A 22,629-nucleotide genomic window follows, 5' to 3' on the forward strand; every position below is an offset into this window, starting at 1 on the left:
GGGGGAAGGGCAGAGAGCGAGGTAGACACAGAATGTGAAGCAGGCTCCAGGCTCTGAGTTGTCAGCACAGAGCCCAATGCGGGGCTCGAGCCCATGAACTGTGAGATCATGACCTGAAGTGAGGTTGGACACTCAACCGACTGAGCCACCCTGGAGCCCCTCTTTTTTTTTTAATGTTTATTCATTTTTGAGAGAGAGAGAGAGAACGTGAGTGGGTGAGGAGCAGAGAGGGAGGGAGACACAGAATCTGAAGCAGGCTCCAGGCTCTGAGCTGTCAGCACAGAGCCCCACGAAGGGTCAGACTCACAAACTGCAAGATCATGACCTGAGCTGAAGTTGGAAACCTAACTGCCTGAGCTACCCAGGTGCCCCAAATCTAGTAGTTTTCTTATAGATTCTATAGGAGTTTCTGCACAGTGGTCACATCATCTGTGAATAAAGATAGTTTTATTTCTCTCTTTGCAAACAATTTCTCATTTCTTTTCCTTACCTCATTGTGCTGAGTAGGCCTCAACACAGTATAATGTTGACTAGAAGTGGTAAGAGATCTTTGATATATTCCTGATCTTTGCGGAAAGCATTCAACCATTCAACATTAACCATATTTTTAGCCATAGTTTTTTGTAGATACTCTATATTAGGTTGACAAAATTCACTACTACTGCTAATTTGCTCAGAGGTTTAATGAGGAATGGATACTGGATTTTGTTGAACACTACCAAGAAACATTAAAAGAAGAGTTTTTTTTTTAAACAAAACATTTTTTTCTTATAGAAAAACTCAATGTCAAAAATACACTAATTTTCATAGGTTATTCTGTATATTTACCTCAATCTCAATAAATATATAAGCAGGATTTATTTTAGAACTATAGGTAGCAAACTCAAGTTTATATGAAAAAATGAATTGTCGGGGCGCCTGGGTGGCGCAGTCGGTTAAGCGTCCGACTTCAGCCAGGTCACGATCTTGCGGTCCGTGAGTTCGAGCCCCGCATCGGGCTCTGGGCTGATGGCTCAGAGCCTGGAGCCTGTTTCCGATTCTGTGTCTCCCTCTCTCTCTGCCCCTCCCCCGTTCATGCTCTGTCTCTCTCTGTCCCAAAAATAAATAAACGTTGAAAAAAAAAAATTTTTAAAAATGAATTGTCAAGAATAGCCAGGAAAATTTGGGGGGGAAAAAAAAGAGTAATTAAGGAAAACTAGGTACAATGTACAATAATGAATTACAATTAAACCGGTGTGATACTGGCACATGAATAACAGTGAAGCTCTCTTGTGGGAAAAGAAACATCTTAAACTGCTAGTGGGAGTATAAATGCCTGCAGCTTTCATGGATGGCAATATAGCAAAATCAGTCAACATTTTAAAAGCATGTACCCAGTGATCAAGCAACTCTACTTCTAGAGGTTTATTTTATAGGTTCACTTCCACAGCTATGAAATAATTTATAATCAAGAATATTCACTATAGTATTTTTTATAGGGATTAGTTAGAAGCAGTGTGAATTACAATGATGGGGAACAGGTGTTAAAAGATAAACTAAGACATATTTAAAAATTGAGGAGTGTATCTGAACAAAACTCAATTCGAATCGGGCAATGTCAAACCAAAAGTGGTTATAAGCCCTCTAACAACAGGAGCTGGGGAAGATTTTATAAAGAAAAGGCAGAAGCAAAGTATGAAAAATTTTTTTAAGTTTATTTATTTATTTATTTTGAGAAGGGTGGGGAGGGGCAGAGAATGAGGGAGAATCTCAAATAGGCTCAGGCGGTCCGCGCAGAGCCCATATGGGGTTCAAACTCATGAAACCATGAGATCATCACGTGAGCCTGAGCCGAAATCCAAGAGTCAGATACTTAACCGACTGAGCCACCCAGGCACCCCAGAGTAAGGAAATTCTTGATTGGCCATAGCTTAAAGCCTAGTTGGCTGTTTGTGATCAGTTGTACTTAGTTTCAATTTTGTAATCTTGAGGCATCTACAGGCTTAGATTTTGGTTTGCTTAGGTAAACCACCATGGCATTAGAGCAACTTCAGTGTAAGGGTCTCTTTGTTTAATTAATTTAATTAATTAAATAAATTATGGTAATTCCATGCAATGGAACTCTATCTAAACAGCTACTAAAAATGAGTTTAGGGGCGCCTCAGTCGGTTGGGTGTCCTACTTTGGTTCAAGTTATGATCTTACATTGTGAGTTTGAGCCACGCGTTGGGTTCTGTGCTGACAGCTCAGAGCCTGGAGCCTGCTTCGGATTCTGTGTCTCCCTCTCTCTCTGCCCCTCCCCTGCTCACACTCTGTCTCTCTCCATCTCTCAAAAATGAATAATGCCTGGGTGGCGCAGTCGGTTAAGCGTCCGACTTCAGCCAGGTCACGATCTCGCGGTCCGGGAGTTCGAGCCCCGCGTCGGGCTCTGGGCTGATGGCTCAGAGCCTGGAGCCTGTTTCCGATTCTGTGTCTCCCTCTCTCTCTGCCCCTCCCCCATTCATGCTCTGTCTCTCTCTGTCCCAAAAATAAATAAACGTTGAAAAAAAAATGAATAAATGTTAATTTTTTTTAAAATGAGCTTATCCCCTGTGTATGTTATAGTTAAGAAACATTGTCAAATGAAAATAAAATAAGGCACAGGCAGCATGTATGGTATGCTGTCATTTGTGAAACACAAAAGAATATGTATGCTTACATACTTATATGTGTGCAGATTATCCCCGGAAGAGTATAGAAGAAAAGAGAGAATAGTTGTTACAATGGCTGATGGACTTCAGCCAGATATTAACTTATCACCGAACACTTGTGTGCTTCTCAACGTCGTGTCCATATGTATGCATTTTCCAGGTAAATGAAAGAAAATCATTGTTTCAATTCATAGGCTAAAGAGTAATGTTTACATTAGGCTAAATTATATTGCTCCTTGTTTATTGTGTGCCCCAGAATATCAGAAAACTATGTGTTGCTGTTGTATTGATTGGTTTTCAGTATAAATTATTATCTCATGCTCTATCTGGGATGCATATATTGACCTTCGCTTCTCCAAAGGGCATCTGAACTCCTGCCCTCTCCCATGACTTCAACCTTACTGAAGCTGCTTATAGTGGGATATGGAAACCAGCACTTTGGCTAATAGACCTTGACAACCCGAACCCTTAAATGTAAGTCAACCATCATTCAGCTACAAATTTGTAATATTAAACGTGTACTCTGCAATGTAAGGTAAATTAAAATCACAAAGTATTTCCATGCTCTTTCCATCCTCCTCCAGTCTGTCCCTGTGAGACACTGTACTGTCCCCATTGGCAGTTGTGATGAGTGTGGCTCTCAGAGGAAGGCCTGTTGGAGGTGAATGTCATGGAGCAGGCTCCCTCAGAATTAGAGAGAGATTGATTTCCACGGTGGCAAAGTGTAAACAAAATTCTTTGCTCCCCTGGGAGAAGCCCCCAAAAGGAAGTAATTCATGGAAGAAGTAATTACCAATTAAATAGTAAACGTGCTACTTGGCCTGTAAGAAGAATTAAAACATATTTACACTTCAAAAAGAAGCAATTAGTGATAGTTGATTCACTGAGGAAAGTGCCAGACCAGGACAGAGGAAAGTGTGTAAATAGATAAAGACAGAGAGATTTATTATTAAATTAAAGTCCCTTAATTACTGCAAATGTTAAATATGCAGTTTTCTGACATTTAAATGATGCTTTTCACCAAAATGAAAATGAACTGTCCACCTTGGATTCTTACTTCTCAGGCAGGATGTAAATGTCAGTCCTAAATTAAAGCTAACTAGTTTCTGCTATACATTAAAAATTTTTTTAATTAGAATCAATAAATCATTAAAAAAAATTGAAGTCAAAGTCATCTGGTCCAAATGTTTAGCCTTCTCCCTAAAAGGAGGCATATGCCAGAAGAGTCCCTGAGGTTTGGGTTTAAGGTGAGACCTCTGCCATCAAGGCATGATGGGCCAAGATCAGACTGGACAAGTGCAGATTCCCAAAAGAGCTGTGTCCTGATCACCTGCCCCCTCTTCCTTGGACCTTCAATGTTTCCAAGTGATAAAAGGATTATTCCCTGAATTAGAAACACATTTCTCTTTAAAATATAACATAGCTACCCTTTATGAATCATCTACTGTGTACCAAGAGCTTAACATGTGTTTTCTTATTCCAGCCTCCTAAGAGCCCTCCAAAGTATATTCTATGATCGTTATTCTGCACAACTCAGATTGAATGGCTGACTTTTCTAGGTCGAGGCTCAGAAAGAGCTGGGATGCAAACCCATGTCTCTTTGCCACAATACCATACTTCCACTGTTAAAAACAATGAAAAGAGAACAATAATAAACTTAAAAATGTTTTTAATTAGGAGCACCTGGGTAGCTCAGTCAGTTGAGCATCTGAATCTTGATTTTGGCTCGGGTCATGGTCTCAGAGTTGGGGGATCAAGCCCCACATCAGGCTCTGCACTGAGTGTGGAACCTGCTTGAGATTCCTTCTTCTTCTTCTTCTTCTTCTTCTTCTTCTTCTTCTTCTTCTTCTCTCTCTCTCTCTCTCTCTCTCTCTCTCTCCCTCCCTTCCTCCCTCCCTCCCTCTGGCCCTCATCCTCACGCTCTCTTTCTCTAAAAATAAATGTTTCTAATCACAGCTTTAGAGAACATTATTGTCATTCTAGATGTCCCTGGCTGAGTAGTCTCTAAACTTTTGACCCAGAGATACTGGAAGCTACTTATTATCCTTAAAAAATTTATTTTCCTCTTAAATTTAACAAGGTTGGTTTCTATTGTTTGCCACTCGGCATCCTGAAAGCATAGTTCAGGTTCTCTAATTCCCGCTTTAATTGTTCTGTGTGTTCACTGAACTCCAGAAGGACTTATAAAAACTCTTCATGTGTTTATCAAGTGCTGGGCACTGTGCTGTACACAGGAGATAATAAACTTCTTAACATGAGCCTTTCCAATCATTCTATTTCTAAACTGGATATTAATTAAGAAATAGTGTACAGTGATCAATACTTTGGAAACACTGGACAAAACTTTGTTCACCAGGTTTCTTTTTCTGCAGGACTTCTCAGAGCCTTTTTGTACTAATGTGCCCTGTGAATCTTAAAAAAGAAAGAGATAATATATAGGAATTTCATATGAAATGTATATGATGTGGAACTTTTTTTGAGGATTCTTTTGTATGAATAATATCTAAATAAACATATAAGGGAATGCAGGGATAATAATAGGAGCTATGAATGAAAGAAAAGGAAGGAAGTTTGATAAAGGCAGTAGGATTTTTAAAAGGCATGGGGAAAGAGCAGAAGGGAGAAGGCCATGGCAATGAGCTGAGCTCTGAGAAGGCAGATTAGTAAGGTCAAATTTTTTTAAAATGTTGGCTTCAAATTACCATCACATGCAATATGTAGTGAAAACTCCTCAAAAAGAAATTTTATACAGTATTCTTAAATCATAGCATATTGAGATCTTAATATATCTCATTTTTTATTAAAATTTTTTTAATGTTTATCTACTTTTGAGAGAGAGAGAGAGACAGAGAGACAGAGAGACAGAGAGAGTGAGCAGGGGAGGGGCAGAGAGAGGGATACAGAATCCGAAGCAGGCTCCAGGCTCTGAGCTGTCACCACAGAGCCTGACATGGAGCTCGAACCCACGAACCATGAGATCATGACCTGAGCCGAATTTGGATGCTCAACCAACTGAGCCACCCTGGTACCCAATATACCTCATTTTTAATACAAGATTTCAATAAAACAAAAGTGATATGCAGACTATATGTTACAGACTAGAGTCCAAGGTGGAAATCTACTTCCCTCCTGAGTTTACACCAGGAAAGTCTACAAGGTGCTGGGCATCATCAGAAACAAAACAGCAAATCTTGTCTTACATGTAGGGTGTCCACAGTTGAAATACTTCAAGGCTGTTCTGCTCTGTCTACTTCAAGAGAGAAATAAAAAGCTGGAGAAGACTGAGAATAAAGTAATTGAAATTGTCAAGAGTATAGAGCAACTTTACATGAGGCATGAATAAAGAAACTATTTAGAGTGGAAAAAAGTTAAAAGGCCAAAGTTTATATGTCAGTATTTATAAAGTACTTGTTACATGCAGGCCTTGTGCTAAAATAAAATCTTTAAGATATGGATAATGGAAGATCAGTTTTCATGTTACATCCTGGAACAGGAAACTAACTTTCTCCTCTTGCTTCTAGAAGCTTGAAGAAATTTTTTGAGGGTGTAGGGAAAATTAAAGGAAATCCTTATTTACACAAGCCAATCTATACAGAAAAAAACTCATTTTCTTAAAGGATTTGTAAAAGTGTGTTCCATGATATTAACAAGGCTAAAAAAAGAGGGGAGGGGTTACCTGATTCACTCATGTCTTTTTTTCAGTGATTTTAATATGCTACAGATCATCTTGACTCCCTGTTAGAATATGCGGTGGTTCGCAAACTTCTCTGATCATTCAATGTTATTTTGAAACCATATCATGTTGTATAAATGTTGATTCAAGGAATAGATTTTGGCAAATATTCTTACAGGTGGTAAATACTTAACAGCTTAAAGGGGAATTTCTGAGATCTTAATAGATCATTAACCTGTGAGTCTGATAACCTAAAGGAAAACTACCTTTCTTTGATTTTCAGTTAGCTTCTTAATGTTCCCAATGGATTAGAAAGTAGGTATATATTTATATTTCCTGTATCGCTGAAACCTAAGGGAAAGAGTACCTTTATAAAATGTTAACAACTCACCTAGTGTCTGTACGTACATTCTATCATTAGGATCCTCACAGCAGTCTTTTTAAGCAGATGTTATTAAAGTATGATTGAGAGATGGCCAGTTATTTTCCCAAGATTACACAGCTTGTAAGTGGAGAGGCCCAAACCTAATTTGGATTCCACAGTTTGTTTTCTTTTCATTACAATCACTCTTTATAAGATTAGAGAATATATGGCTTTATCTAGTTCAGAACTTGTCCTAAAATTCTATATATTGTAATTTCTTGACATACGTAAGAGAAACCCAAATCTTCCTGTGGTCGGTTTAGATATTCCTTAAGTCTTGCCTTATACAGAATACAGAATTTCATTCTCAGCCTTACCCCAAGGAATCTTGTAGAATTTGAACAATAAGTGATTATTACTGGAACATTTAATACACTGATACATTCATGGGAGGAAACACAGACCTGCCTCCTTTTATTGGGTTTAACAAAACCCAAAATGACTTTCATAAAGCAAATTTTTCCCTTTTAACTTTTAAACCCATGTGCACTTTAAAGGAAATTTAATCCACATGTTTCTAAATCATTTGCACTTAATTCATCAGATGTTTGGTAAGAGCTATTTGATTTCCTAGAAGCCTTTGTTTATAGGATTTTAAAGCCCTTCTTTCCTTGAACTAAGGAGTCTCATCTCATAAGGTTCTCCACTGAATTAAGCCACAAATGACTCAAATGCAGGATCCCTAATCTTGAATTTCCCAGGGAACGTCTCCCAGATGGTCCTGTAAAGGCCAATTTTTCCTTGGCTTCCCTTCTATTACACTAGAATATCTAGTAGAACATCACAAAAGTGGAACTCAATCTACCTTTAGACTATTGTCATTTTTGCTGTGGATGCAGACAGTTTCTGTGAAATCTAGGCTTCCTTGCCTTTGTAGATTTAACCACAAGACATCTTGTCCTGGAAATCAAATTTTTATTTATTCCCCATTCTTTCTAATTTTATTTCAAAGGTTTCCTGAAAAAAAGCTACTCATGTCCATAGTCAACATGACTGCCCATTGATATATTAGTTTCTTCTAAAACTTCCATGCTTGCTTTTGTGTCTACAAGAAAATACCCTAAGAGGAGGAAGGACATAGAAAACCATGTGATTTTGCTACTTAATAGAAAAATGACAGCTGACTTTCTTGTTAGAGAGCCCAGCGTCCTTCGTAATCAAGTATGTTCGGAAGGTCTAGGGCAAAATGCCTCAGGTTGTAGCAGTAGTAGCTAATAATTGTACTAAAAATGGCTATTAGTTTAAGTTCAGTTGCAAGTGCAGTATGCTAATAATTAGTAAGGATCCTTTGTATACTATCTTTTTAAGGCCCTTTGCCCAAATTCTTGAGGCAATTCCTCAAGATTATAATAGTCGTTAATCAATATTGGCATTAATTAATATTATCATCAATAAAAACTAAGATTTATTCACAATGTGCTAGAAACTGTAGTACCTCTCTTTGTACTCCTAGTGGCCCTATGAGGTAGATGGTGTTATTATGCCTCTGTGTTATTGTGGCCAGGAATTCCACTTGAATACCTAGTGTTAGTTGCAGAAATATCTTATCATCTTCATTAAGGAACAAAAAGCTTTTGGTAAGAGACTGGTCCCAAGTTTAGAAGTTATTCCTCAAAGGCAACAACCTTCAGTAATTTTAAAGAAGTAGTACCTTCTTTAAAAGACTCGGGGCACCTCAGTGGCTCAGTCCGTTAAGCAGCTGACTTCAACTTCAGCTCAGGTCATGCTCTCGCAGTTCCTGGGTTTGAGCCCCGCGTCGGGCTCTGTGCTGACAGCTCAGAGCCTGGAGCCTACTTTGGATTCTCTCTCTCTCTCTCTCTCTCTCTCTCTCAAAAATAAATAAACATTAAAAAAAATTTTAAATTGTTAGAGGACTCAACTAAGAGAAATTGTTGACAGCTTTCTCAAAATATTTGCTGAGCTTCAGAAAAATGTGCAATAGGAAGGCAGAGAACGGGCAAGAAATTGAAAGGAAAAGATGAAGTAGTTTGAATAGATAAACAATGTGTTCTCTAATTAGCTTTTAGCCTGCTATTGGTCATTAATTAATCCATTATCTGTGGTTAACTCAGACCCCTCCCCATTCCTTCTCCTTTAGCCTATAACATTCTAGTGTACTGAGGAAAATGAGATCATCCTTGTTTACCTAATTTGCCAACTTGTTTTCAATGGGGTTTGCAAGGAGAGGGGAGGACATGAATTGCAGAGACAACAGAGGGGGACCTTTTAGAGGAACATGGTGTCAGCGAGGTGGTAAGAGATGAGAAACTGACTGAGAAAACTAATTTTGATGGGAAGACCAGAGATTGTTTAATGAGGAATAAGAATTTTGTGGTTCTGGATAGGGTTTGATGTGAATTATCTTCCCATCTCTGCATGAGACGTTAAAAACCATTTTGTCCAATGCCCTATGGAACTGGAGCTCTAAAATGCACTCATGAGCTGAATTCTGCTTTAAACCAAGTACAGGATAAGAACAGAAGTTGCTCGGACATGGCCATACACACAGAAATTACAGATTCATTCAACATATTAATAAAGCGCTTACTCTGTACCATAATCTGTGCTAGATACTGGGGATACTGTATGAATAAGATATTGTTTCTGTCCCCAAGAATTTTACAGTCATATGAGCAACATGGGCATATGAATAGACAACTTTAATACAGCATGGGAAGAGTTAAGAGGTAGGTAAATATGGGGTACTCGAAAACATCTATGGAGGGTGCCACTCTCCTAGTAACAGATAAATTCAGGAAATGTGACTGACAAGCGAGAAGGTAGGAGATGCTCTATATGGCTACATGGGAAGATTCCGAAGGCTAAGAAGTTGATGGCAGCTATGGGGACTGAGGCTGGAAATGTTTCATCTTGGAGAACAGCTAGGGATAGATATGAGAATTGCCACCAGCTCCAAACAAGGCCTACCTAATATGTGGCACAAATCTGCGGTCTTTTGTGACATTTTTAGCAGCCTTTAGCAACCACTGAGTAGATTTTCAAAATGATGTCCCTCTCCTTGTTAGTTAAAAATGCTTTTAATGGAGAAGCATTTTCCATGTACCAAGAAAAAGTGTATGTGGATGGATTCGGCCGTGAGTTAGGGATGGGAAAGTCTGGTTTGTTTTCCCGTGTTTTCTTGTGGTGGTGACTACAGGGATTTTGGGCTAAGGTTTACCCTGTTAAAGTAGAGTCGTGAAAGTTCACTCATCTCCCCGGTCGACAACCCAACACGATAAAATCACATGATTCAACACTGACCTGTAACAAAAATACCTACTCTTCAGGTTCACAAGGATTTCTATCACTTCCCATCTTAATCAGTTTGAGCTCCTATAACAAATTTCCATGGACTGGGTGGCTGAAACAACAGACATTTGTTTCTCACAGTTCTGGGGTCTGGGCAGTACAGATCAGATATCCATAAAGGGCCCACTTCCTAGCTTGTAGAAGTCTGTCTTCTCATTGCATCCTTCCATGGGGAGAAGAGAAAGAAGCAAGCTCCTGTGGGACCCTTACAAGTCACTAATCCCATTCACAAAGGCTCCACCCTCAAGACCACATCCAATTTTAATTACCTTCCAAGATCTCCATCTCCTAATATCACTACATGGAGTCAGGGGGAGAAATAGGGCTTTGACATATGAATCTGGGGGAGATACAAGCATTCAGTCTGTAACACTTTATTTGACTCTGTGTGTTGCTAATGAATGAGGCCACCATGAAGCCTGATGTGAAGGGCTTGGCAGATTCATATGTTTGAACTGGAAGCATAATTGTGTCATCATTTTCTCTTAGTTAAAAAAAAAATTAAGTCTTTTTTTTTGTTAGATACAATTGCGTAAGGCCACTACGCAGCACAATACCATGAAAATGAGCCTTCGAAACCGTTTACTCCTGTGTGGCACGTGGCTCAGCCTGTCATCAACACAACATTGCCGCTGACTCCCCAAGCCTGAAAGGAGAGACAAAACATTCTGTAATTGGAGATTGCTTTGAATTAGTTTTAATTTGATTAGTAATATCCCACAAGGCTACCCTAGTATATAGAGATTATGGACAATTAAAGCTGTGATCAATTAGATCTAAATTGTTAGTCCATTAAGAGGCACTAACAAGAACTCTGATTTTCAAAGTCTTTTTCCCTAATCCTCCTGCCCTAACACTCCTCATGATGACAGACAAACGCATTTCTATTACTCCCGTATTATTCCACACATTTAGTCAAATCCACTCATTTTCAGCACTTAGGGGCATGCAACCAGATATCCTAAGTATAAATAATGTTTTAAAAATCTTTGCAAATGCAACACACTTCCTTTTTATCACCATCATAAAACCAATAAAAAGTATCATCAGAATGGCTGTGGCAATCGAGAATATGCAGACCATGTGTGCGGTACAAGGGCCTATCATCTCTGGATAAATTAGGTACAAATGTCCTCAGATTAGTTTGTAAAAGCTTTAGAGAGATGTCTTCAAAGGGCACTTGAACTCTAAAGATATGAAGTGAGAAAAAGCAATGAAGAAAAATCCCGACTTCAAAACTACACTTTATCCTTTTTCTTTTTCTATTTTTAGTAATAAACCCAGAAAAAAAATCTGCTAGAGGAATTTTCAGGGACACGTTTCAGTTGGCCTCTGTTCAGGCCATATGTCTTCATCCAGGTCAAAAATATCTCTTTTATATTTTCCAGTGAAATCCTCCCAAGCTTTCAAGGAACAGGTCACAAGCTACCTTCTCCAAGAAACTATCCATGTTCAACCCGGAACATGGACCTGTAAACTTCCATAGGCATTTATTTGTGGGCCCCCTTACAGTCATGTTGTGATACTCTTCTGTGTCTTAGTTGTCTTGCCCTTCCTAGTTGTACTATTGTCTACACTCTATAATATTTGGCAGAGGATCCGGAACCCAGAAGGCAAAAGTAACTATTTGCTGAATTTATCAATGACTTACTAAATTCAAATTACTGAACAAGTTTACTCTTAGGGCCTTTAAAAGATTACATATATTCTTCTTTTTTTTCATCACTAAAAAAATACCCAAATTTGAGTTTCACTGAGATTTGTTATTATACTTGTTACCCTGGTACATCTGCAAAAATATCTGATTGTCCACTTAAAGAGGTTAGTAGAGGAGAGGATCCATGCCCTAGAATGACAAAGGTGCTCTCTAAAGCCGTGATCAGGAGTAGATGTTTTACACAGTCTTGGCTGGAGTTGACATTTAGAGAAATTTACCTACAACCTCTTGATATTTTATGAAATCTTATGTTCAGGGGATAAAGCCTATGTGAGAATGTTATACATATTCTGTGTGTAATAAAAAAGAGAAGATTTCAGGCAACAGTTTTTATTTGATTATACAGTTTACAAGAGAGCACGTATTCTTTTCAAGGCAACTGTACCCAGACAATGCAAACAGCAAAGGGATTGAAGGTGATGGAAGAGAGGAAGGCTGTCTGACTGTGGCTCTGAGGACATACAAAATGACTGCTTCCCAAGTTCAAGACTCTATCTACACTTAATCACAAATGCTCAATAAATGTTAACAATAAATCATTTGAATTTCTGGAAGGAACCACTGACAAAGGACACAAGAGTAATAGCTCCAGATGGGGAATCATAAGATTAGGGTTTTAATTCTACCTCCATTCCATTGGAATTTTTGTTTATTATTTTGTAAAATAAAGTCATACCCCCTTCTTCAGTTTGGCATGTTTATAGAAATCTAAGGGCCTATTATTATTATGATACAGTAGGACAGGGGTGGTGTGTACAAGAAGTGACCTTAGTGAGCCCAAGCAAGAAAGGTCAAAGGGGAGGTGCAGAGGTTCACAGGAAAAGATGACCCCATAGAGATAAGAAAGGCAGACAACTGTGGAGGACACGAAAGTAAGGCCTGCATTCGATCCCCAGCTTTGCCATGTCACTTGTTGATATTGCTTCACTTATTTTAGATTCTGTTTCCATAATTCTTACAAGCCTAAAGATCAGGGAAAGAAAGGCAGTTAAAATTAAGTTAGTGGGAAGAAATTATGAACGATTTGAGTTGGCAAGGACCTTAGTAATTGTATAGGGGTCAGCAAACTTTTTCTTCAAAGAGCCAGATGGTAAATATTTCTGGCTTTTCAGGCCCTATGATCTCAGTCATAATTGCTCAGCTCTGCCATGTTAGCACAACAGCAGCCATAGAGAATACATAAATGAATGGGTGTGGCTGTATTCCAATGAAACTTTATTTATGGCACTGAAATTTGAATTTCTTATAATTTCCACATGTCACAACATATTCTTCTTCTTTTGATCTTTTATCAATGACTTAGAAATGTAAAAGCTATTTTCAAATCATACAGAAGCAAGCAGCAGGCCAGAGTTGCCCATAGACAGGGGTTTGCCAACTCCTAGTCTCCTCCCACCTGCTTATATACAAATACAGAACAGAGACCAAGAGGGGAAATGATTTGCCTGAGGTCACACAGCAAGTGTCACAGCCATTTTTGTCCTCCCGACCAGACTTGCTGTTTTCATTTAATTTTGAGGAAAAAGAAAGGAAGGAGGAAGGAAGGAAGGAAGAAGGAAGGAAGGAAGGAAGGAAGGAAGGAAGGAAGGAAGGGGAGGGAAGGAGAAAAATTTCATCAGTAGAGGATAGTGTTAGATGTTGGATTGTTGAAAACATAAATTGTTGGATTGGAGAACATAATGGTACATCATAGCATATCTTTGTGATTGTAGACATTCCAGAGACCAGTTGGGCATTGACCTGATGGGGTAAATATTCATGCTTGTAAAAATACTGCTATCTGCTACTCACTAGAAACCTCACCAACATAGTAGCTTGGAGACCATGTGAACCTTTTAGCAGAAAGAAAGATATATATATTTTTTAAAACGGTGCCAAGAACATACAAAATGTGATTCTGCCCCTAAGAAAACTCCCACATTTGCCCCCCTGAAAATAAGATTTCATAAATTATCCAGTGTTTTTCTGTAATAATTGCTTTAATCTCATATAAAGCCCTCTAAATACTAACTCCTAAGCATGTTGTTAACTGTCTACTCTTGGTTACAACTTTAAGTAACATTATTGTCATTCACTGCTTTAGATGGGATGGGTCTCTAATTACTAATCTTGCTAGAGAAACTAGAAGGAAAAGGTTATATTAAAAGTACTTTGATAGCTGTGGTGGTGCCTGGCATTGGATTAAAGATTCCTTTAAAGATTCCTTCTGTCTTCAAATATTCCTGATGTGGCCACCCCAGGCAGAACAGAGGCTGCTCCTTCAAGGCACCCTGAAGCTGCATGTTTTACATGTGGCTGTATATTTGGACGCAGTTCTCACGGTCAAGGACATATAGTGCTGTTACCGCCATTCTATAGATGAGGAAATTGAAGTTCAAGTAGCTGAGGCAAAACTCATAGCTGGTTAGTGCTACACTTGGGAAGGAACTCTATAAAAAGGACTTTAATTCCCTCACAGAGCACAAGAAGTTAATGTCGTAGCTCCCTGATGACATTGAACTTCATTAATTTGGTGTTAATATTTCCAGTGTGAAGCATTCTAATGAAGTGTTTATTCAGTGAAAGGAGGAGTAGAGTTGATCCTTGGTGTTGTAAGATTCAGAATTTCTTCTATTTCGTGATTTGTGGGCTATCCTGCGCTGTTGGGATATACAGATGTCTCTGTGTAAGAAATACCAGTTCAAGGGGGGAAAGTTTCATTTTGGAAGGAATTATTTGCACTGCAAAAGGATTCTTAACAAAAGATTTGTATTCTGTTTCCTCTAAATAGCGAGTTAGTTGAGTGCATTTATAACATGATTTTATCTATGAAAATATTTGATTGACAAAATTAACAAATGGGTCCATTTGTTGGTTGTTATGAGATAAATGTTAGACAGATAGATAGATGAAGACTGACTGGAATCAAATGCAGAGACCAAAGCGTGATAGGAAATTAGATGAACAGAGTTTTTTGAAGGCAGTACCCCCTTCCTCCCAGAGCATGGAAACCCTTATTGAGGTTAAAGCACACCAACCAGTAAAGACTGGAACAAGTCATAATGGGGAAGCCAAATCTCTGATCTTTGGAAACATTCATATCTTGGTAAAATTTGCTTTTCTAATATCTCAACCTCATCTTCATTCTACTCTGGGAAACAACAAAGAATAGATTGCTTCTATTCCTCAGATTATCCTGGTAATTACGTGAAGACAACTTACACTTTTAAAAACTCATATCCACTTCCTTTGCTTCTTATAACACATGATTCCCGAGCTCCCCTGTCCCTTACATTTGTCCTCTTCTGAACAATTCTATCCTCATATGTCACTGTCTCTCTTACCTTTAGGGAACCAGCACTGAAAACAAATTTAATAAATGTGTTCCGAAGAGCACTGTGCAGGATATGGAGACTCTACTTGCATTAATGCAGCCTAAGGAAAAAGTTCTTTGAGTCTTAAGCCTCTGCTCGTGCAAAAAAGGTCACTGATTTACTTTTGACAGTTTTGAGCCAACATTATAATGCTCGGTCCACATCTGCTAGCACTGTTTTCCATGAGTGACTGTTATGAAACATTTAATTTTAAAGCATTTTCTTTTCCATTTGGTATTAATTCAAAAGAAAATGGGGGTCACAATAAATCAACTCCGTGAATGTTTACATGTACATTACAATGGAGCTGTACATGTTTCCCGTACACGGACCCTTATTTCATTGAGGGGAACTAGCTTGGGGGCACTTGCCCATGGAAAGACCTTGGACTCAAGCAGATACCAGTGGATTGTTTCAATGTTGTTAACTGAAGTGGAAATTCTGGTGACGAGAGACTTCTGTTCACGTGAACTTGGTCTGTGCAAAATGTGATTTCAAGATGGTTTTTGGTGGAAACCTGCTGTTTCCATGCCACTGGCTTATTACTCACATTTTAAAATGTACTCCACGCTAGGCAAGACCTACGTGTGTTGAATCACTTAAAAATTATTATGGCTGTCTTTTCATTAAAATGTTTCAATAACCCATGTGAAACTCATGAAATTAAAAACATGAAAAATACCTGAGTGATAAACATGTACACAGATTTTTGATTAAGGTGACCTTAGCTTCCATGACAAAAAAACTTAAAAAAATTTCATGTCAAATGATGTTTAGTTCAATTCAATAAAAGGAGAAGGTGTGTGTATACAGGGGGTGAGTGTGGTAGTGGTAGGAAATAGTAGACAATCCACAGTTGTTTAAACAGTCCTGGTTTTGTTGTTCGACTGTGTCTGTGGCAGAGAAGAGACATGATACTCATTGATGCCCATAGATCAGTCACCTACTGGCATGATCTCTCTGTGAAAAATAGGATTCTATGGCCCCAGTTTCCTTATTTCCTTTATTACCACTGCCCTGTACGCTGGATTCCTTTATAATCCAATGTGAGCCCCTACCTTCTGGACCAAGGATGACATAAACATGTGGCTCTTATACTGGGCCCATGCAGAGCTCAGTAATCATTCTTGACTGGTACTTATTCCCATTTATCCTGGATACAAGATCATACTCACTCTTAACATAGGATTCGCGGCAACCAAGAGACACAATTGGTCTAAGAATTTGCCATTCTCTTTCAATCTCATTCAAGGAGTCCATTCCCTTCTAGTGGTCTCCTTCCTCCACCTTTGTGTTCTTCAAGTAAATATGTCTCAGGAATGTTTATTCATCCTGGACTAGTGCATTCCTGTTGACTCCAATCGAAGGGCTGGAAGACTTGAAATATCAAGAAACAATGAACGGCCAGGGAATGAGGCAACTTGAGGGAGTCTTAAATAATCCCCCAATATTCTCCATTATGTCATTTTATTTATAGTAGCTGGGTCATTTGTTTGCTAGTGAGTGAGCTAAAGAAAGGAAATAGTTGTAACAGTAGACCTACTGTCATTCAGGAAAGGTCTTTTCTATGTTTTAGTGGAGTAAAAACAACTAAAGTACGGCTCATCCTTGAAGAACTGTAGCCTAACAAATGCCAACATAATGGTATCAATACACCTTAATTAGCGGGAGATGATGTCAATTAGTGTTTCTTTTTTGTTCTTTTTATTTTTTTTCAAACAATTTTATCTTTAAAATCAGTTATCTTTTGCAATTCTTGCTGGCTTGCAATCCTTTCCTCCCTCCCCCCTCCCTTCCTTCCTTCTTTCTTCCTTTCTTTTCCTATTTACTTGAGAATTTTCTCCCACTCATGAACATTTGGGAGAAGTTAAGCCAATTCAGGGATGACATTTCATGAAAATTACACCTAGTAAGCAAAACATATTTTGTCCCTTTTTTGGATGCTTGAATTAGAACTCAGCAATAAACACAGGTGGGAGGTGTCACTCATGCAACAGAAATTACTGTACACTTACCTCTACTTCAAGGTACCGTAGCTATTCTCTATGTTGAAAAAGGCCTTGGACACTCACCATTGTTGTGGGTGGCGTTATCATTATAACAATAGCTAACATGTATTAAATGCTTACATTTTACCAGGCATGTTACATGTATTACCTCACTTAATCCCTAACAAACGTATAAAGTAGAAACCTTTCAAATGACTATTTTAGTGAAGGGGACATTGAAGCTTATAATGGTTAAAAGTCTTGTCCCAATGTCACTGTTACCAAGTGGTGGAGCAGGATTTTAAACCAGTCTGCTTTTCGCAGATTCAGAGCTCTTAATCGATGTGCTTTATGCCTCCGCGGATATAGTAGGAGGAAGGATGTGTCTTCTACCTCTCTCATAAATAAGCCTTTGTCTGGTAAGTTTGTCATTGCTACCTGTAAGAAATGAGAGACATGATGATATGAATAAATTAACTCAAGTGCATTTGACTCCAAATTAGAAGGTGCAAAGCATTGTTGATAAACTACTAGCTAACCACCCTAATTCCACATTTCCTGAGTAGTAAGAAGGAAGTTACAACCTCTCTTAAATCTCTAGACATGCAGGATGATAATTTCCCAATAAACTAAATCCTGTTACTATCGGAAGATTTGAAATTTTCTAACGATTATTACCGATGCCTCTAAACAACATGGGTTGGAGACAGCCAATCAAAAGCCTTGGCTGGGTTATGCTTCAGTTTTATTTCCAAAAGGTAACTTAGCAGAAATGGAGTAACTGTTTATTATTTTCTGTCATTTTTATATCATTTTTTGCCATGCATATTGTGCAGTAATTGCAGGAAATTAAATTTGAATCTTGTGACACAAGCATGTTGTGAATATCATAAAAAACACATATGTTCATAAATGGCAAAAAAAAAAAAGGAAAGGAAAGGAAAGAAAGGTGATAAAAATTACATTTAGAAACTTTTACAATCTTTCAGAATGATGGAAAAGAGAATGTTGTAAGGTTCTTTGTTCAGGCCAAATTCTAGGCTGAAGAGTTTTCAGGAGGCTTGGTGGGCATATCTGTATTTTTGCTGTTTTCTCCAGGGCCTTTTAAATGGTATTGTTTGAGTAAGAGGACATTTGAAATCCCACATAGAGGACTGGCTTGAGAAGTCCCAGCCATGTCCAGTAGATACAGAGCCTATGGATGAAGCCATTTTCATTTGCCACATGGAAGTGAGAAGAGACAGAAAATCATCATAACTCTTTAGGCTTCTGGTTTTGTTATGTCCTTTCTCTCTTGTGGAACCTGCTGTTACTTTCCTGGCTACCTCCTCTCTTCTATCTGATCCCTTTACTGATTTTGTGGAAACATTCATGAAGCTGAATGCTCACATCCTGCTGTCTGGTTTGACCTAGAGTCAACCTCATCACTAGACATGATGGAAAAGCAAGGGACCAACCCTTGAATGCTGATAACAGTAGCATCTCACATCAAGCTGTCATTGTCTGATTTCTCTGGGTCCATGGGAGGGTCTCTGGGATTTGGAACAATCTCTCTCTACATTTTTCTATGGTAATGCCAGAAAATGAACTCATCCTAACACATTTGCAAAATTATAAACCACTGGCTTTTACCAAATTAATGCAATTCAGAGTTGGCGAGTTATGTAAGCACCCAGCTCTGTTCTGGCCCAAATCCTCTGTCAACCATCTAGACAGTATTTACAGTGCAGATCAATTCTAAGCTTTTGGTGAAGAGTTCTCTGATGACTTTAGTCCACAATAGTTCTTCTCTTTGAAGTACTTATTGATTGAGTTATTCATTTAACTTTAACTGTTAGGAATTAATGACTAGGATTTTTTGGTAAAAATTTCAAATCTTTGTGAGTAGAAATTAGGTATTAACTATCCTTTAGATCCTGCAGAATGTTTAAACAATATCTTCAGCTTCATCAAAAACCAAACCTAGTATATTTGTCTTTCCACACCAGCCTTGCTGCTTTCCTTATTTATTTATTTATTTATTTATTTATTTAATGAAATTTATCGTCAAATTGGTTTCCATTCAACATCCAGTGCTCATCCCAACAGGTGCCCTCCTCAATGCCCATCACCCACTTTCCCTTCCCCCCCAGCCCCATCAACCCTCAGTTCTCAGTATTTAAGAGTCTCTTAATGGTTTGCCTCCTTCCCTCTGTAACTTTTTCTCCCCTTTCCCCTCCCCACTGGTCTTCGGTTGAGTTTCTCAGAATCCACATATGAATGAAATCATATGGTATCTGTCTTTCTCTGTATGACTTATTTCACTTAGCATAACACTCTCCAGTTCCATCCACGTTGCTACAAATGGCCAGATTTCATTCCTTCTTATTGCCAAGTAGTATTCCATTGTATATATAAGCCACATCTTCTTTATCCATCCGTCAGTTGATGGACATTTAGGCTCTTTCCATAATTTGGCTATTGTTGAAAGTGCTGCTATAAACATTGGGATACAAGTGCCCCTATGCATCAGCACTCCTGTATCCCTTGGGTAAATTCCTAGCAGTGCTATTGCTGGGTCATAGGGTAGATCTATTTTTAATGTTTTGAGGAACCTCTACACTGTTTTCCAGAGTGGTTGCACGAGTTTGCATTCCCACCAACAGTGCAAGAGGGTTCCCGTTTCTCCACATCCTCTCTAGCATCTATAGTCTCCTGATTTGTTCATTTTGGCCACTCTGACTGGTGTGAGGTGATATCTGAGTGTGGTTTTGATTTGTATTTCCCTTATGAGGAATGAAGTTGAGCATCTTTTCATGTGCATGTTGGCCATCTGGATGTCTTCTTTAAAAAAGTGTCTATTTATGTCTTCTGCCCATTTCTTCACTGGATTATTTGGGTTTTTTTGGGTGTGGAGTTTGGTGAGGTCTTTACAGATTTTGGATACTAGCCCTTTATCCAATATGTCATTTGCAAATATCTTTTCCCATTCCATCGGTTGCCTTTTAGTTTTGTTGATTGTTTCCCTTGTAGTGCAGAAGGTTTTATCTTGATGAGGTCCCAATAGTTCATTTTTTGCTTTTAATTCCCTTGCCTCTGGAGATGTGTCAAGTAAGAAATTGCTGCGGCAGAGGGCAGAGAGGCTTCTTTCCTGCTTTCTCCTCTAGGGTTTTGATGGTTTCCTGTCTCACATTTAGGTCCTTCATCCATTTTGAGTTTATTTTTGTGAATGGTGTAAGAAAGTGGTCTAGTTTCTTTCTTCTGCATGTTGCTGTCCAGTTCTCCAGCACCATTTGTTAAAGAGACTGTCTTTTTTCCATTGGATATTCTTTCCTGCTTTGTCAAAGATTAGTTGGCCATACTTTTGTGGATTCAATTCTGGAGTCTCTCTTCTATTCCATTGGTCTATGTGTCTGTTTTTGTGCCCATACCATGCTGTCTTGATGATGATAGTTTTGTAGTAGAGGCTAAAGTCTGGGATTGTGATGCCTCCCGCTTTGGTCTTCTTCTTCAATATTACTTGGCTATTCATGGTCTTTTGTGGTTCCCTAAAAATTTTAAGATTGCTTATTCTAGCTTTGAGAAGAATGGTGGTGCAATTTTGATTGGGATTGCTTTGAATGTGTAGATTGCTTTGGGAAGTATTGACATTTTAACAATATTTATTCTCCCAATCCATGAGCATGGGATGTTTTTCCATTTCTTTGTATCTTCTTCAATTTCCTTCATAAGCTTTCTATAGTTTTCAGCATACAGATCTTTTACATCTTTGGTTAGGCTTATTCCTAGGTATTTTATGATTCTTGGTGCAATTGTGACTGCTTTCCTTGTTACTATTGCTGTTGCTACGATTGTTCCAAGTACCCAGGCTCTAATCTTATGAAAGAAGTCTTGATTTCCCTATCTCCCTCATACCCCATAGCTAATGAGTCACAAAGTTCTGTAGATTGGCATTTTTTAATTTTTTAATGAGATTTATTTGTTTGCCTCCACAACATCTTTGTCAACGGAAGTTGTATAAGAAATTCCAATATGTAAGAAAGGCAGTGATGGTAAGAGGCTGGACTGACAGCCTTGAGCCTACATTTGCAGCCCTTGAAGGAACTCCCAGAACCTCTGAGGCTGAGCACTATGTGAAGTCTCACAGTTGTAGAGTTGATCTCCAAGTTGTAGAGTTGATCTCTAGTTGTAAACTTGATTTCCAAGTTGAAGAGTTGATCTCCAAGTTTTAGAGTTGATCTCTAGTTGTAGAGTTGATTTCCAAGTTGCCAAAATGCAGGATGGTATGGTGAAGAGAACCTTGGCATGAATCAAAGGATCTGAACTGAACCTTGACTTTCTTGTTTTTCTACTTACATTACCTGATTATTAGAAGGATAAGATCCTGTTTGTGAAAGAACATTTAATCTGACAAAGGCCATGTTGATTTAGGGAACCATTACTTCTCTCCTGATCCCTAAGGTCACATGCTCCTCATGCTGTCCACCATCTAGTCTAACCACTGTTTCCATATTCATCCTCCTTAAGCACATCTATTTTTATATCCTTTACTCAGAAATATCTAACAACCACCAGTGGCTAACTAAAGAACAAGGATCCTAGCTTGGGTTTTAAACCCCTTCACGACAAAGCTAACCTCTCTTTCCAGTATTAGCTGCCACCATCCTTCCACACAAACCTGCTGCTTTAACAAAATCACCCAACCACTCCTTTCTGAAGGCGTGACATCTTTGCCGTCTCTCAACTTGTGCCCTGTCTTCTTTGGAACTACACCTGAAACGCTATCCATGGTTTAAGTCCTGTCTTCAGTACTTCATACCCAGTGAAGCTCTTCCTGATCCCAGCCCCTGCTCTTCTTTCTTCTAGACTCCTAACAAAAGATAGGATAAATCCTCATGTATCCCTGAAAGGCAGAAAAATGTAGGACTTCTCTGTCACAGTGTAGAGGTAATAAGAGTTTATGAAATTTTCTCATCAGAGCTTAATAAATTAAAGCAAATATATGTTTGTGAAAGCCATCTCTCTTTTTTAAGACAGGTAAGACTTTATTGGGTGATAATTTTACTCAGTTTATAGTCTTCTCATTCTTTCTGCTGAAAGACTGAAATGCAAGTCAGACGATACTGTTTTGGCAAATGAGCCCTGCCGCTCTGGGCTCAGTGAAGATCTTCTTTTCTGAAAACTTATATTTCCCAAATGAAAGTGAACTGGTGTCTGCACACAAAAAGGCTTAATTTTTTTAAATGCTGCACACTTATCAATATATAATTTAGACTTAAGGAAGAAAAAAGCAGGATGAATTGGAGAATATATTTAACAGAGAAAATTGTCACTTCAAGGTATGAAAGAGAACAGGGCCATCTGCCACAGATAGCAGTTCTTATCTGTGTTTGATGCGGTAACTAAAAGAATTTGTGAAAAACTAGTGATGAGACAGAATAACTCAAATAGGTTTTAAAAAATCTCATTCATTTAACTATTTCATAGAGATCTTAAGTAACTTATTTAAATAAATAG

This window comes from Prionailurus bengalensis, chromosome D3, assembly GCF_016509475.1.
Source record: "Prionailurus bengalensis isolate Pbe53 chromosome D3, Fcat_Pben_1.1_paternal_pri, whole genome shotgun sequence".
NCBI lineage: Eukaryota > Metazoa > Chordata > Mammalia > Carnivora > Felidae > Prionailurus > Prionailurus bengalensis.